Here is a 16,745-nt window from a genome sequence, read left to right as displayed (position 1 = left end):
TTTAGTTTTCTTTTCTACCAGTGTGTCTGTAGGTGTGATTGTAGGAATTGATTTATCATCTGTGTTTTGCAGATGTTTTCTCTGGATGTTATGTAGTACAATGATTTCTGACCAAATACTTTGTAGGATTTGTAATAGGGTGGATTTGAAGACCATGAATAAATGAATAAAAACGAAATAAATCAATGAATAAAAATATATAACAGAGCCTTATGTAATACCTCCTGGTTTGTGCGTGTATGCGTGCGTGCGTGTGTGTGTCGTTGCAGAGTGTGTGTCCGTCTGACAGACTGTTTATGGAGTAGAGGGCAGGCCGTTTCTCAAGGTTAATGATCTCATTGTAAATCATGTCAGATTCTCTCTCTCGCTCTCTCTCTCCTATTGCTTTTGTTTTCTGCCTGCTTCTCCCTGTTCCTGCCTGCCTTCACTGATCTGTGATTTGCAGTGTGTGTGTGTCCGTGCGCGTGTATGTTTGTGTGTGTGCCCCGAATACTAATAGCATTCAAAGATGTCCTCTGCCGACACACACACAGATAATGTGTGCTACAGCATACACGCACACACACACGAATACACATCCATGCTTGTCGGAAAGATACCTCTAGCAATAAATTGGTAATTTATACAAGCGAGACCCTGGATAACACATCCTAATGGCAGAAAATCAGCGTGGCGTTAGAAACAGTACGGGCCAAGATGTCAGCTGTCCCTGCCGTAGCAGAGCTCCATACCCGTGTCCATTAAGGACATATGGCCACCCCTGATCCTCAGTCCCTCCGTCCCCCTATAGAACGCCAGGAGCACCCTCCACCTTGAACACTATTCATGTCATCTCACCCTCGAGTGTCACACTTCAGAACCGCGGCGTGAACCACGTGCGCTCACATGCACACGCCCACGCAGACACCAGGGAACATGACGAAGAGGAACTCTCGACCCTCGCCCACTCCACGCGTCAATACACTGACGGGGGGGAATCTGGTGTGTGTGTGTGTGTGTGTGTGTGTGTGTGTGTGTGTGGGGGGGGGGGGGTGCTTGGAGAGGAAATGAAACACAAAATGAATACTTATTTTTTTATCAACTGTTGGATGGGATTATGATTCATCGCTTGGAGCTAAGGATGTTTTGACGGTTTAGGCAGCGCTTGCGACGGAGCATAGTGGATGGCAAAAAACGACGGTCGGCCATTTTGGATCTTTATTTGGGACCTCAAATGTGTCGTCTGTCATTTGCCTCAGGGGCCTTTGTGTGCGCTGTTCCCCTGTGTGAGTTCGGCAGCATTCCTCCCCAGCCGATTTAAAAATGTGTGTCTCAGCAGTAAACTTTGTTGGGAATGGAAATTTTGATGGTATTCTACCCTATCAAATGGCAAACGTCTGAAATGTGTCTTTATCAGGTGCTCCCACTTTAAAAGTTGTGCAGACCAAAATGCACAGGGATTTGTCAATATCTTCCTATAGCCTTTCCTTAAATGTTGTATTTGCGTGGTGAGGTTAACACAGAACTGTCCGTTGGTTTTGTAGCAGGCAGAAAGATGTGTTATATCTAGTCTTCTGCCCTCGAGTCCTTCGGCTGTTTCAAAGCATTCGGATGGAGTTGAGTGTGTGTGTTGAGTTCTGACAGTACAGCTCAAGATGGTGTGGGGAGACACCGAGACACCCGACGTGTGATGTCCCCGGCCCGCCGCCCTGGGCGCTGACCTCATCCATGGCGTTCTCCTTCTGGTCTCCCCGGTGACCCGGGTACAGCCTCCCGTAGCGCTGTCACCCCTCTGAGCGCTGTCACCCACTTCATTGTGCACGTGCGTGTGCACATTGTGTGCACTTGGTGAGTGTGTGTTGTCTCGCGTCTCGTTGTCCGTCAAAATGTGCACAAGCAGCAAGCCGAAAGTTAAGAACGGATGGTTTTTAAACACACACACACACACACACACCTTGGGATTACACAACCACACACACACACACACACACACAATCACTTAGGGATTACAGAAACGCACACACACATACCTTGTGGTTATAGACACACACACACACATACACCTTGGGATTACAGACACACAAACACACACATACACCTTGGGAATACAGACACACACACACACACACACACACATTCACCCAGGGATTACAGACATGCACACACACACACACCTTGGGGTTACACAGACACAAACACACACACCTTGGGGTTTCCTCGTCGCCATCGCTGCCGCGTTCCACTCAGTGGCCAACATGGAGGACGAGGCTTTTTGTTGCATTCCGATGCGTTGTTGTTCTCAACGCCTCCAATCTTTTTTTTTTTATAGGCTCGGTCCTCCACGCCCCCTCCACCGTTCTCCCCCCAATCTAGGACTGAGGGGGGTGGGGGGGATTGCTTTAAGGACGCTGCGGCTCCTTCAGAACGTCCTAGAGGTGGGTTGATGGTTACCGCTGTTTCCATGGTAACTGGAAACAGCGGAAGAAGAATCTCTACTGCACACACTCGCCTTTTAAAATACATCAATGATGCTTATTACTGATCATGGGTTGTTATCAGGTGTGTGTGTGGGGGGGGGGGGGGGGGGGTCCGTGTGTGTGTGTGTGAGTGTGTGTGTGTGTGTGTGTGTGTGTGTGTGTCAGCAGCCGCGTGTATAGAATGTTTAATTGTGCCTCTCTCACATACATTCATGTGTGGCTACATGAGTGTATGTATGAATGCACAGCTGAATGGCAGCACATGAAGCTACCGAGGAGCATCTGACAAACACTCCTCATTAGCCCTCTAGCCTGGCTGTGGTACATTCTTACAGAGCGAGAGAGATAAAGACAACTAGAGCAGAGACAAAAGGGGCCACTGCGGGTGCAGACCGGTTCAATATCAACCTGTTGGGAGAATCAAATGAGATTTTCTGCCGCAGTAGATGCATTGTCCATGGATGACCTACTGCATGGTGTTGATCCATAACATACTTAACCACAACCTGGTTAGTTCCAGCCTGACCCTGTGGACTGACGGAGAATGTCTACGTTCCGGTCAGGCTGCCTGGCCTTTGAGCTCATAAAACCTGTTCTGGGGGTGTGGTTCGGAGCCATGGCCTTCACTTCTTTGACCCCTCTGGGTCCATTGTACGCATGCCTGAATGCACAGAATAGGATATAATGGTGGTATATTGTTCGCAGATGGGAAATTTTGGAAATGTAATTCAAATCGATTAAAAAAACCTGCAGTGAACACAAACACACAACTGATGATCCTCTGTTATTGCCATTGTTTTTTTCCCTCCCCTGCTGCTCATTGAGATATATTTGTTGTCATTATGCGTCGCCCAGCTTGGCCATTCCTGCAGCAATCGTTCAGAGGAGGCTTAATGGAGGCGACGTCCTTCCATGTCCTGTTACTTGGTTTCCGGGGCATTGCCATGGCAGCCACACAACCCTTGGTGAGAAACGGCCCCACTATCCCCGGTGCTGGATTTAGTCCTGCTGGACCCCGCCCTTCCACTTACCCAACAGGCCATGGTGTCAGAGCTTCAAATGGCCACGCACAGCACTGTAATTCCCTGCAGGCCACTTTGGACGGACATGGCTCAGTAGAACCCGTTTCCATGGTGATGCAATTGGTTGGAAGGGGCCCGGCTTGTGTCATTAGACTTAAATTAGCGGCGGAGGCCATCTTGGCTGAGCACATACTGACGCAGAGGGATGGCTTCAAAGAGTTGGAAACGCCCAAAAAGAAAATGCGAGCAGGGAAAAGTAAGTGATAGCAGAGCATCCAACTTTTGTAAATAATGAAAATGGAAAAAGCCAGAAGGCTTGTTAGTTAAGCATTCAATATTCTTAATTGCAACTAGAAGCCGATACAAATTTAAATCATGAATATGGTTCTTAAAATGTATGATAGGAAACATTTTGACTCAATATTTAGCTAAGGCTATAGGCTGTGTTCTAGTTCTTACTTTATCTCTCTCTTTCCCCCATTCATTCTTATCTATTTCTCCCACATTGTTACCATTTTCTTTGACATTAGCAGGATCATACCAACTTAAATATATAGAAAACTTTGAATAAGAACGATAATGAGAGCTGCTTTACCTTCTGCGCATCATCTCCGACCATTACGGCAAGTCCTATTTTCTGTAAAGCGGTACGCGCGCCTTTTAGAGTGATTCAACCTTGACTATCCCAGCTCATTATGGACACGCGATTCCCGCTCGCTCCCCTAATTAACGGTAACAGGTGCATCACTCAGTACCGTCACCGCGGAGTTAAAGATTTCATTTAGAGATGTTGCCCGGGATATTAACCCGGCTAATTACAACGGCGAGCTTTGAGTGCGACCACGGGGACGAAGCATCTCGGACCTCGGGGGCGCATTTAAGCACACAATTGCTTTTTTTTTCCTGGGGATAGTGATGCAGCTGGGGACGCGCGTCATGTTTACCTGGAGAAGCGATGAGAGACGTAGTAATTGTCCGAACTCCCACATCGGAAGCGTTCAGGATATTTCCAACACCGGGATTAACCCGTGGTTATTATTATCCTTAACGCAAAATAACATTATGGTGCGCAATAGATCATATAGAGAAAGCTGTCATTCATTCATAGTCAGAGCTAGCTACCGTATATATCCTCAATTTGGTTATTCTGTACACGCACGCACACGCGCGCACACACACGCGCGCACACGCACATACTTCCATACAGCATTCATAACCTGTTTTTTATATTTTGTATTTTTAATATGAATCTACTTCCGAAAAGAAAAAAGTTATAAACCAAAAACAGAATATATGATGATGGTTAGCCTGTGATGTTTTATTCATCCAGCCCACCAGAGTGTGTGTGTGTGTGTGTGTGTCTCACACTCCCCCCGCCCCCCCTCTCTCTCTCTCCTCCCATACACACACACAAACACACACACACACACACACACCATTCCTTATTCTTTGAACCACCAGCTGGATTGGCAAGACGCAGAGGGAAACTGCACATGTTTAGCAATAGCAGACGACAAGGAGCTTGATGAAGAGGATGAGTAGGAGGAGAAATGGTCGGGGAGAAAAATAGAAAATGTCTGTGTGAGTGAGTGTGTGTGTGTGTGTGTGTGTGTGTGTGTGTGTGTCAGGATTCAGGGTCAGGGGCTGTCAGAATGTCCTGACAGCCGTGCGGTCGGAACAGCAGAGCAGATGGTTAGGACAGCATTAGGAGGGTATACAGCCTGCTATACCCTCCTCCCATCAAAAGCACATTCAAACCAGTCAAAACAATGGCACACTCTCTCCTGTACTTTTCCACCTAACCCCATAATGCATTAGACATTAATACATTAATAGTTTACAATGATTCCCAGAAAGGAGGGAGGGTTGCAGATCCAATTCTCTGGATTCCTCTTGTAAAAGGATGGCGCTGCCCCTGAGCAAGGCACCTAATTCCTCGTCCGGACACCAATGTCCAATCAGAAGAAGTGTCTCAAGGCTTCAAATCGCACCATAGTAACTGGCCACTGTAAGAATGTCCCCATTAAAACTCCTTCTGATAGCTTCTTCCACTCGCGTTAATGAGTTTCTCCTTGCTAGAATATCTCTGCCGTCTCCCCCCAGGAGTTGTGCTATAACATAGTAGGAGTTAGGTACTCCCGGATTACCTAACACCTAACCAGGAGGTTGCTGCATGGTTGCCCCGTTAAATTACCGCCATAGTATTCAGTCCCTCAATAAACAGTGTTTTTCAGAGGTGTTTACCATACGAAGCAGGTGTCAGTAGGTGTCGCAGTTCATAGCGTGTGTGTGCGCGTGTGTGTGTGTGTGTGTGTGTGTGTGTGTGTGCGTGTGCGTGCGTTTGATCCATTCCAAGGTGCTCAGGTCTTGAGGTCTACATGATGAGCGTATTAACCCATGCCTGATTGCAAGTCACCCACCGATAGGCGAATGAAACAGGGTTTTGTTGTTCAGGAAGGATCATGACATTGACAACCCACGGACTAACTGACCCATCATATTAGCCTATGACATCCAATCAGCCCTGCCTTATCACCAGCTGCCCTCGGGCAAATAAAATGACCTCCCTGTTCAATGAGTTGTTTTAATCTCATTCAGTCAGTCTGTCTGTCTCTGTCCGTCCTTGTGTCTGTCTTTGTCTCTGTCTCTATTTCTGTCTCATTTTCTATTCTCTCTATTCTCTCTCTCTCTCTCTCTCTTTCTCTCTCTCTCTCTCCCTCTCTCTCTCGGTCTATTGTCTATGTCAGGGGGAGTGATAAAGCTGTTTTGTGTCCTTCTGTCCGGTGCTATTCTCTCTCTCTTTTTAATCCAATGCCGTGTACCATCGTGCGGCGAGGGCCGCAGTGCTGCTGTGCCCTACTGCCCTGGCCCGTGGCCCTTTGGTGTCTTCTCCCATTCATCACCTTGTCCTGATCCTGAGTCGTGTCTCTGCGCTGCCGCGGCAACCGGTGACACGGCGCTAACGTTGCGAGCCAAGTGTGAGACTGAGGCGGGACTCTGATTCTTTACAATCCAGAAATGGCACACATCATTATCGGCATTCATTCCCATTGGTTATTCATCTGTGAGTTCATATTAATTTATATGTTCTCTTTTATTGTAAAGTGTATTGATTGTAAGCATGTAGTGAAACATGCTAGGTAGGTATTATTTATTCATGTTTTTATTTATTGTGTTATTCATTATAGGCTTAAGTGCATGTCTTTACTGTTGTTGTTTAGTGAAAGTAAACAGCATCGTCGTAGAAAGAAGAAATCGAAATCTAAAAGGAGTTGCTAATAATAAATCAAGCTAGTCACTGATACTAGTGGGATCTCACATTGAAAAACACTCACCACCCACATCGGATCCAGCCTTCTGCCTTCTTCTGGTTGTCTGTATTCTGTCTCTCCATCTCCCTCTTCCTCTGCTGTGATATGAGCCTGGTGTGGTGCCGCCACCCTTTGCAGTGGGACCACTCCACGTGCGCTCTCTCTCCCTTGGCTCTCAGCAGCACAAAGACATGAAAAGGCCCCGGTGCCGTGTGTGTGTGTGCCTATAGAGATATCAAGGGACGGACCACCAGAGTGTCAGCAGTGTAACCGTGGTGGCTAGGCTTGATAATGAGGCGAGGGGGTCATGTTGCACCGCTATTTGTTTTTTTCCTTTGAAAGCGTTTGAGTGTGCTGTGCTTGTTTGACCACACGGACAACAGCGACACATGTTCAAAGCAGCAGTTTAGCCATGGCCATGTAAAATACGCTCATTTGAAATGCGAAGTGTAGGATCAATTAGGATGGTGGCAGAGCAGGGCAGACAGAGATGAAGAACTCGTCGGCCCTTTGGACGCCCTATTTGATGTGTGAGACATTGAGTGAGTGGCAGTGAATCTTCAGTAAAAAAATGTTTCCATTCCATTCCATTCCAATCAGCCTTGTGTTATTGTTTTTTGCTTTCTTCGTCTTTAGCTATCTATTTCTTTAATTCCATTTCATCGACACACAGTTTGTTGGATTTTCTATGTAAACGTTTGACTGTCTGCTGTGTGCTAATTATATATTTTCCTGTGCAGGGTGCAGGAATAGTTTGGGGATGCTTAGAAACGACAAACCATTGAAACCACAAACCCTCATCATGCGCGGCAGAACTGCAAACACTTGCACATTTGAACTGTTTACTGGTAAATAGTATTAATAGTAAACAATTTGAACGCATACACATACAAAATGCTTAGCCTAGCAATGTTTTGTTTGTCTTTAAATGAAAAAGTATACACATTGATATTATTTTGTTCCACTCACCATAGAATCTAGTCTACGACTATTTTATTTTTCATCCAAAACACAGGGGCAACAAAAAGTAAAATAAAAGATAAAAGTATAATACAAGATCTAAGTATCACAACTCAATGTAATCCCTTCATCCTGTGTAACATCCCTGCAGCCTGTTGCACCAGTCTTACGTTAGTCTGATCTAAGTTCAAGTGTAAAGCTTAAACTGAGTCCTACTTTGTAAGTAGCTAGTTGGAAATTTAAGTATGTATATTTTTTCAGTTCCATATGATACCTTTTTACTTACATTTAAATTTGTCGCTTTGTTATTGTCTGAGTCATTGATTATACCGTGAGAAATTAATAAATAATGTCAAATCAGTGAACATTCAACAAGAAGTGTAGCTTGATTAGTCAAGCTAATCGCTAGTTTGAAACCTATCCACCAGGCGAAAATAATAACAGGGTGCACATCATGGTTTTTACACATAGTTCACATCAACACTACCTGTTAACAAACGTCAACACTATTTGTCTCAATCTTTTAAATGTATGCATCTTGTTAACCGTCGGTAAAATAGAGAACACCTATTTGAGGGGGGGGACAAACCTCTAATAGAGGGATATTAGTTTCCGTTGCACATTTGGGATATTTGTCCGATTATTCGTCAAAAAATGTAATATTCATTCGCCTTGTCTTTTTTCTTGTTCTTCTTGTCACGTTCTTAATCTTCTCGCTCGAGGCACTGTTAACTGACACACACAGATCATATGCAGCCCGAAATTACATTATTGTCGCACGGGAAAAACACAAATATTCATGACCCTCTCTCGGCCTGGAGTTATGGTGACATTACTCCAACTTTAATTATTTCCACGCTGAGTCTACCTGCTTCATGTGTGCGAGATGCAGTTAGCTCCTGGCTAACTTGGCGACGATCAAGAGTATGAATCACAACATCCGTGTGAAGTACTGCGTGCGTCAACGCCGCCTAGTACTGAAATAGCGACGGTGGCACAGTGTGAACGCTGCATGGGCTCATTACGACGGCGGCATAGCAGCCGCCACACAGCACTTTAAAGGCACACAGAGGGCCCCGAGGGTGCCCTCATACACACACACACACACACACACACACACACACACACACACACACACACACACACACACACACACACACACACACACACACACACACACACACATACATTTGCATACACACACCTACACACAATTAAAAGTGTTGTCAAAAATAATTGGGAAATGTACTTTCTAAAATGACTGTGTATGGATTGAATTGAAATGTCAACACTGTAAACAATAGAAAGGTTGGGCTGCCAAAAAGTATGCATAGCTTTTGTCAGTTCGGTAGGTACAGAAGAGAGAGAGAGAGAGAGAGAGAGAGAAAAGGAGAGAGAGAATATATATAGGAATGCAGCCAGGTATACATTATTATTATTTGCTGGAGTACATAACTAAAAAAAACATTGTTTGATGATAATCAGATGCGGTAGGCTTTCCACAGTTCAGGTTCAAGAAAAATGAAAGTCTTTCAAGTATGTTGTTGTGTGCAAACAGTCTTCCAGGAGATACCACTGTTTAGCACAGATTATGACAAATTATTGCCAGACTGTTTCCAAGAAAACCTTCAAGTTTAAAAATCAAAGATAGCACAGCTGTTGGCTTAATGAGCTTAAAGAGTCAACTGTTCAGTTTCCTGAAGAACAAATAAATGAAAGATTCTAATCTTTGCCATGACCTCACACACACACCCAAGGTTTAGCCATATACAACCCAACAACAGCAACAACAATCATTGGAGTCATGCATGTTAGCTCTTGCACAATGTTGGCCAAGCTCTGCCAAGTTAAATTAGTTGATTAAAGCCAAAAAAATCCAAGAATCCAAGCACATTTTACTGGGTAACTGACTGTGGTTTGACTGGAATGGAAGTGTTGACTAAAGCATGAGTGCAATATCATTCTTTATTTCGGTTATGTCCAAAAAAAAATTGAAAGCGGGTTTGGCACTGGGTATTTGTTTGTTTTGGGTTGTTTTACCATGAACTTCTCAAAGATTTATATAGTGTGTCAATATTTTTCTTCCATTTATTACCAATTTTCTTTGTTCTGGAAAACTGTCTTTAACTAGGCAGCGTTGATGCATATATTCCTGTGTTTGTGTGTGTGCACTGCACTGCACGTGCACGCATGTACGCATCTGCATGTGTTTGTATGCAAATGCGGCTCCCTTTGTCTCAGTGTCTTTCTATATCTAGACATAAGCTCCAAACGGCTCCCACCAAAAACTCATTACACCACCCCACCTATTAACAGAGTCTCCAGACACTAACACCTCTTTGACCTGCTATTGACTTTGAGGATACAGTGCCATCTGGTTTGGTTCAAGAAGACCGGACAAACTCACCTGCCAGTGCACCGTTAGCATGCATGGCGGGAAGAACAGCATCTGTGTCTCAGTGTAAACGGAGACACGGGACTCACGGATCACAGAGGCTAAACTCTTTATCAAGGTTTTGGAATGCTGCAGGAAAAGTTTCAGAATCCGGCTTTGGTTGACTGTTTTTTTTAATAGATCACACGTTTCTTTCCTTTAGGAAATGTGACACCTTTTAAGAAATTGACATACTGCTTGAATGTTGGGGACAGACAATTTGTGGTGTGGTATAGTTGACGTAGACAGGTGGTTTTGAATACTGCCTGTCTACTTTAACTAGCTTGATGTCTCACTAGTTTTTGGGAGACTTATACTTCAGACTTCCAACATCTCAATTATTTTCCTTAAAGTTTTGTTAAAGCTTTTTACTATTCAGTATACATTAGAGATAGTCATGTGTACATTTATGTGGATATCATCAGCATCCTGTATCTGCTGATCTAAATCTGCAAATGATTAGTAATAATGACTCTACTTGTATTCAGTGCAAGCTACAAATACAGTATATTTATTTAAAAAAAAAAAGGTAATCGTGGAAAAAGAGGAATGAAATAGTCCCTCGATAATTTTTCTGTATTCTTTTTATATCTTTGCTATCTATCTAGCAGACAGATGAAGTTGACACTAATCTGGAGAGGTGTTTAGTTCTGTTTCCAGATGACTCATGCTCTGCTGCAGGTTAGCTGTGTGTCAGCCCATGAAGTCCTCTGCACAGAAACCCCTGACGTCTGGAATCCTGCTGCCTTATTGCGCCACCAGTCCCAGCTACGTGTCCAGGCATATGCAGCTAATGACATTGCATGGTATTGCAATGTTGCTGCTATCTAATACACAGGCAATTATTTCTTTCTCCTACGCTACTGCCCGACTTCCTCTCCAGATACGTATGTTGTGATTTGAGGCAAAAGCCGTAATTGGCTCGTTTGTTTCATGCGTTGTCCCAGGTTTCCAGCAGTCTCTGTCAATACGCCGTTGTATGATCTAAAATGCCAGGAAGAACACTTCCATAATTTGCATCAACAATGCATACAAACATTTATATATATTTGTGACATTGTGATTGTGTGCGTGTGTGTGACAGTATGTGCATGGGCATCTGTGTGTGTGTGTCTGTGTGTGTGTTTGTGAATGTGTGTCTTTCCGTGTGTGTTTGGTATTTGTGTTTGTCTGTGCATGTATGTGTGTATTATGTTTGTCTGTGTGTGTGTCTGTGTGTGTGTGTGTGTGTGTGTGTGAGTGAGTATGTGTGTGTGTGTGTGTGTATGTCTGTGTGTGTGTGTGTTTGTGTGTTTGTGCCCGTTTCCATGCCTGCGTGCATATGGCTGTGTGTGTGTGTGAGTGTGAGTGTGTGTGTGTTTGTGTGTGTGTGTGTGTGTGTGTGTGTGTGTGTGTGTGTATGTGTGCATGTGAGTGTGTGTGTGTGTGTGTGCCCTTATCCATGCCTGCGTGCGCATGGCCGTGCGTGTGTGTGTGTGTGTTTATTTGTGTGTGTGTGTGTGTGCGTGTGTGTGTGTGCCCGTTTCCATACCTTTGTGTGTATGGCCTTTCTTGCGTGTGTGTGTGTGTATGTGTGTGTGTGTGTGTGTGTGTGTGTGAGAGAGAGATAGTGTGTGTGTGTGTGTGTGTGTGTGTGTGTGTGTGTGTGTGTGTGTGTGTGTGTGTGTGTGTGTGTGTGTGCGCCACGTTTCCATGCCTGCGTGCGTATGGCCGTGCGTGTGTAAGGTGTGTGTGTGTGTGTGTGTGTGTGTGTGTGTGTGCGTGTGTGTGTGTGTGTGTGTGAGAACACATCTCTCTCAGGGGATCTGGACGCTGCACAGGGTCTCATGTCTTCAGCGTTGCGTATCTCGGGGAGAACACTGCAGCATTCTGCTCTTGCTTAGACTCTCACCGCCACCACGCTTGTCTTTCATTCTAAACAGGCCGCGGCACGGAGATCTTTCTACGTACGTCTCCCAGAGACGCATGTTATGGAGGCATTAAAAATAAATCAGAGGAAGACAGAGATTTCACACCGGAGAGAATCTGTTTCTCTATGGCACTGAATGAGGGATTAGTGCTAGTGTACTTTTAGTGCGTGGTTTTGTGTGTGTGTGTGTGTGTGGAAAGTGTGTGTGTGCATGCATGAATGCTTTGTGTGCATGTATATATGTGCATGTGTGTGCCTTTATGAGTGTGTATGGTTGTGTGTGTGCATCTGTGTCTTTAAGTGCATATGTGTATTTCTGCACGTGTGTGTGTGTGGGTGCACGTGTGTGTGTGTGGGTGCACGTGTGTGTGTGTGTGTGTGTGTGTGTGTGTGTGTGTGTGTGTGTGTGTGCGAGTGTGTGTGTGTGTGTGTGTGTGTGTGTACATGTGTGTGTGTTTCTAAATGTCGTTAGTTTTCATTGTCAGTCATTTCCATCAGAGTAGCCTGGCCTAGATCACTAGATTAGCCATGCAATGAGAACTGATCGCTACTTGCTCCATGTAGCACGTGAAGAACTGCACTGCACAACGTTCATATAGCTCTTTATAGAGTGTTGAACCACGCTATCACATTGTTCACTGCTATATTGAATCATGTAAGGTCAATCATACGAGATCAATGTATATTGTACAAATATCCCCAATATGATATGTTATTGCATTGATGACATATTTAAAATCTTTGATTGAGATTTGAATGCCACAATGTCAAACATTAACATGTACGTTCTATGAAAGCATTTTTTTTTTCGAAATTAATTTGATGCATGGAAAACGGTTATGATTATAAGTTCTTGTGCATTTTCCTCCACTTCATATCAATCATTCTTTCTTTCTTTCATGTCTTCTGTGATGTAAATGAGAGCCGTCCTGGCTGACCCTCCCCGCAGCATCGTGCCTAGCTTGAAGATGTTGGCTCCATTGGTAAGAGACATGACAGTACGTTGCCTCCTTTATACGTTGCCCCTGTGATTACTGCTCTGTGCCACCGGCTAGCAAGATAATGCCTCGAACCCGTTCCTCTAACAATAACAATAAACGGCTGCCTTTGCGATGCAGCTTTGGGTTATTTGATTCATTTGTCAATTTAACCACGTTTAGGAAACCAAAGCAAGGCCGGCTTTTTGGTGACGCTTTGTTTTCGCCGTGTTTCTGTCATTAAACAAATATGTCTGAGGTTGTTTTTATGACAGGCCAAAATACATAAGCTAGACCACCAGAGACTAATCAACACTGTTGTTATTGTAAATCAAACAAGGCAGACGATCAAAGAGGAGCAGTTTGGATCCGGTCCAGTGTGTTCAATGTTGTTTCTCAAGGAAACACTCATTCCAGTATCCGTATTGCACATAATAAGGCCGAGACTCAGATCTCCTCCCATACGGGCGCCATTGATATTGGGCCGTTCAGAAGCGCTGAGGACATTCTGCTCTTTGATCAAAACAAAACCAACCAAAGCAGTGTCTCATGACTTGAAGTGAACGTGCTTCTCTGTCCTCAGATGCTGTAATAAGCTTTATTATAGCTAATGTTTAAACGTATATGCATATTCAAGCACTATATACAGTGGGGCAAAAAAGTATTTAGTCAGCCACCAATTGGGAAAGTTCTCCCACTTAAAAAGACGAGAGAGGCCTGTAATTTTCATCATAGGTAAACCTCAGCTATGAGAGACAAAATGAAAAAAAAAATCCAGAAAATCACATTGTCTGATTTTTTAAGAATTTATTTGCAAATTATGGTGGAAAATAAGTATTTGGTCACCTACAAACCAGCAAGATTTCTGGCTGTCACAGACCTGTAACTTCTTCTTTAAGAGGCTCCTCTGTCCTCCACTCGTTTCCTGTATTAATGGCACCTGTTTGAACTCCTTATCAGTATAAAAGACACCTGTCCACAACCTCAAACAGTCACACTCCAAACTCCACTATGGCCAAGACCAAAGAGCTGTCAAAGGACACCAGAAACACAATTGTAGACCTGCACCAGGCTGGGAAGTCTGAATCTGCAATAGGTAAGCAGCTTGGTGTGAAGAAATCAACTGTGGGAGCAATTATTAGGAAATGGAATACATACAAGACCACTGATAATCTCCCTCGATCTGGGGCTCCACGCAAGATCTCACCCTGTGGGGTCAAAATGATCACAAGAACGGTGAACAAAAATCCCAGAACCACACGGGGGGACCTAGTGAATGACCTCCAGAGAGCTGGGACCAAAGTAACAAAGGCTACCATCACTAACACACTACGCCGCCAGGGACTCAAATCCTGCAGTGCCAGACATGTCCCCCTGCTAAAGCCAGTGCATGTCTGGGCCCGTTTGAAGTTTGCTAGAGAGCATTTGGATGATCCAGAACAGGACTGGGAGAATGTCATATGGTCAGATGAAACCAAAATAGAACTTTTTGGTAAAAACTCAACTCGTCGTGTTTGGAGGAGAAAGAATGCTGAGTTGCATCCAAAGAACACCATACCTACAGTGAAGCATGGGGGTGGAAACATCATGCTTTGGGGCTGTTTTTCTGCCAAGGGACCAGGACGTCTGATCCGTGTGACGGAAAGAATGAATGGGGCCATGTATCGTGAGATTTTGAGTGAAAACCTCCTTCCATCAGCAAGGGCACTGAAGATGAAACGTGGCTGGGTCTTTCAGCATGACAATGACCCCAAACACACCGCCCGGGCAACGAAGGAGTGGCTTCGTAAGAAGCATTTCAAGGTCCTGGAGTGGCCTAGCCAGTCTCTAGATCTCAACCCCATAGAAAATCTTTGGAGGGAGTTGAAAGTCCGTGTTGCCCAGCGAAGGCCCAAAAACATCACTGCTCTAGAGGAGATCTGCATGGAGGAATGGGCCAAAATACCAGCAGCAGTGTGTAAAAACCTTGTAAAGACTTACAGAAAACGTTTGACCTCTGTCATTGCCAACAAAGGGCATGTAACAAAGTATTGAGATGACCTTTTGTTATTGACCAAATACTTATTTTCCACCATAATTTGCAAATAAATTCTTTAAAAATCAGACAATGTGATTTTCTAGATTTTTTTTTTTTTCATTTTGTCTCTCATAGCTGAGGTATACCTATGATGAAAATTACAGGCCTCTCTCACCTTTTAAGTGGGAGAACTTGCACAATTGGTGGCTGACTAAATACTTTTTTGCCCCACTGTATATCTCTGGATAGTTTACGTAGTATATATGTGGGCCTTTTGAGGCAGTGAAACTGCCTATGAATACACCAGCTGAAGTCTGCGCCCTGACGACGTCTTCACTATACCTCAATGTAGATACAAATCACCTGTACTGTGAACCGTCTTATTTGGACAAACATCTGATCTCCAGCCTGGTGATGCAGTTTACTAGCGATGGGGGCGTTTGTGACGGTGGCCATGTTTCCCCCCTCGCTAATCACTGTGATTGTGTCTAAGAAAACTAATTACAAGACAAGTCATCAGAAAGAGGAAGAAAAGAAGGAGAAGGCCAGCTGTGAGGCCTTTAGGCACACAGCTGGGCTCTTTCAGCATGCTAGAATGACCACTTGATCACGAGGTGCACGGAGAGACTAAGGCGTAGCATGTGGAATAGAACAGCCATCGAGATTCGTCATTAAATGTACTATAATTTAAAGAATGGATCGGCCCTGGAAACCGAGCAATTAGCAATGCCTTTCCAAAGCATGCGTGGTACGGGAACGCTACAGTGGACTGTGGCACACTGTGTCTTCAGAATTCTTCACAACACCTTACGAAAAGACACACAAATTGTGCGTTTCCAACAATGTTGCAGTTTTCTTTTGACAGGACGCGGGGCATTACGTCACACGTCTTCTGCCGGTGCTAGGGTTCTATCAGCCCTGGAAGATGAAAAGAACAACATGTTCTTGTTGTCATGGTGACAGGAGGAACATGCTGCCAGAGCGAATGACTTACACACACAGACACACACACACACACACACACACACACAGACACACTCACGCAAACACACAGAGACATTTCTGGGATTTTACTTGATTGCGTCTAATTGTGTGTCTTTTGACGGGATTCTCAGTTCCCCGCGTGCTGAAGTCCAACAACTCTTCCCAAACAAACAAAATGAACGCCCCATAGGCAAGACAACAATCACTCAAAGTAACATACAACACATTTCTCGAAATCTAGAAAACACTGTACTTAAACCTGAATCTGAAGTTACAGAAACAGCAGTGCAACACTTTAGTCACGAAACATCCTCATCACACAAACAAACGCTCTCATCAAGTCCCGATGAGAGGGAGGGCTGAGGCTCGGCCTGACAGCCCCCTTTCTCCCGTCATAAAGGAAGGGACATGGCGATGACACACGCCATTCATTAGAGAACACTTTAGTGTGCTGCGACATTCTAGCCTGACACCCTACAATTATGGCTGTCCGCTCCAGCGAGTCGCTCCACACAGCCAGCGACACATTAAAGGTAATCGGCCATCGGCGGATCGCTCTCCACTGCTGGAAAGAGCACTGAAAATGGACGTCCAAGTGCACCGTTTTTTTGGTTTTGCATTTCGCAGCAGACGTTAAGAGTGATCTTGGTTAAAACACGTCTCGCGTTTGAAATA

The sequence above is a fragment of the Pollachius pollachius genome, assembly GCF_949987615.1.
Source record: "Pollachius pollachius genome assembly, chromosome: 14".
Classification (NCBI taxonomy): domain Eukaryota; kingdom Metazoa; phylum Chordata; class Actinopteri; order Gadiformes; family Gadidae; genus Pollachius; species Pollachius pollachius.
This window is presented reverse-complemented; position numbering follows the sequence as displayed.